The sequence below is a fragment of the Atta cephalotes genome (assembly GCF_000143395.1).
Source record: "Atta cephalotes unplaced genomic scaffold scaffold00081, whole genome shotgun sequence".
NCBI classification, from domain to species: domain Eukaryota; kingdom Metazoa; phylum Arthropoda; class Insecta; order Hymenoptera; family Formicidae; genus Atta; species Atta cephalotes.
The window spans coordinates 272,070-273,725 of NW_012130145.1; the positions used below are offsets into that span (position 1 = coordinate 272,070).

Below are 1,656 nucleotides of genomic sequence, written 5' to 3' on the forward strand. Positions count from 1 at the left end.
CATCATCATCATCATCATCATCATCATCATCATCATCATCATCATCATCATCATCATCATCATCATCATCATCATCATCATCATCATCATCATCATCATCATCATCATCATCATCATCATCATCATCATCATCATCATCATCATCATCATCATCAATTATTATTAATCTCTGAGAGAGGCTTTTCTTTTTTGTACTGATCTACTATATTAAGCATTTTGGGAAGACTTTTCGGTCTATAGATTTTATGTCTCTTGATTTTCCTTCTTAGTAACAGCAAATATATAAGCATATTGATGAAGAAATATTATTTATACATGTACATATATTCTACATGTATAAATAATATTTCTCCATTTCGTCATTCTTAATTGTGACATTACTCATCACTAAATAAAATAAAATGCGTCATTAAATGCGTAGTAAATGTATAATATGTAAGTATTTACTTGAATGATAAGCGATGAATAACAAGTGATAAGAAATGGCGTATTCTACACTAGCATATATATTTTAGTATAGATTTCACATTTCTTACATTCTATATAGATTTATAAGTAAGTCGCTTTAATCATAAATTGAAACACATTATTATAGAAAATCAATAAATTTATAGTATAATATAAAAAAAGTAAACATAATTTAACTATCGGTTTTGTAAAAACATTCAAAAGACATAACGAGATAATATGTGTATATATTAAATCCATAATTCGCATACACATATAGTAATCAATAAGTTACTGTAAAAAATAATATCGAACTTTTATTCAGATCATCCAGTTTTTTTTCTACTAAGGAATCGATATCATATAAATTGGCACTTGTTCAGCTTGAAATACCATTATTTTTTGCTTTAATGCTGTGAATTCCGATGCGTGGTCAACCGAGAATATACATCGCGCGCGTCGATGTAAAATACAATCAAGCATTTTCTTTAAATTGCGCTCGCGTGACGCACTTTCCTCATCTTTTTGTATTTCACGATAATAGAAACTCTTTACGATAATCTATTATACATACGTGACTCTAAATATGTACAGCGACTACAGGTGGCAGCAAATCGCACGTCCTGAATCGCGTCAAATGTCTATTCTTTCATTTATTTTTTTCTTTTGTTAAATCACTTAATTATGTTGAACACAATGATATCGAAACGCTCTTAATCATATCGATTATATTAAAACTTTGAATTGCGGTACTGATTAGTTGGAGACTGTTCATTGTATTCTGAGTCAAGTGGAATGCATAAACTGAGTGTTGAGATAGCACAAATAATGATTTTAAAGGAAAGGATCTTGTCTCAAATAACTTAATTTTCTCTCTTTTTCTAGCGTCAAAATTCACAATACAGTAATTTGTACAATTAAAAAGGGAATAGTCATATGTATATTGATGTAAATATTAGCAAGTCAAAGTAAAATAAAGATAAGTAGAGGATACAATTTTTTCATTTTATGATTTAAGACGTTCATTTTCAATCGTCAAAAAATTGAAAAATATCTCTTCAGTGAAAAATGTCTCTTTGATTTTTATATTATTATTATATTTATTTCTAAAATCATTTCTTTTTCGATTTTACTACAAATTACAAAAGACAAAATGAATGTGTATATGTATATATATATATATATATATATATACTACGTTTACTAAAG

The 1,656-nt window shown here is 27.4% G+C and overlaps 1 protein-coding gene across 1 annotated transcript in view; it reads right to left on the reverse strand.

Moving 5' to 3' along the window:
* LOC105624515 (flotillin-2) overlaps nt 1-1,656 on the reverse strand; it is a 7,656-nt gene that overhangs the window by 1,361 nt on the left and 4,639 nt on the right. The gene's annotated exons all lie outside the window — the stretch shown is intronic.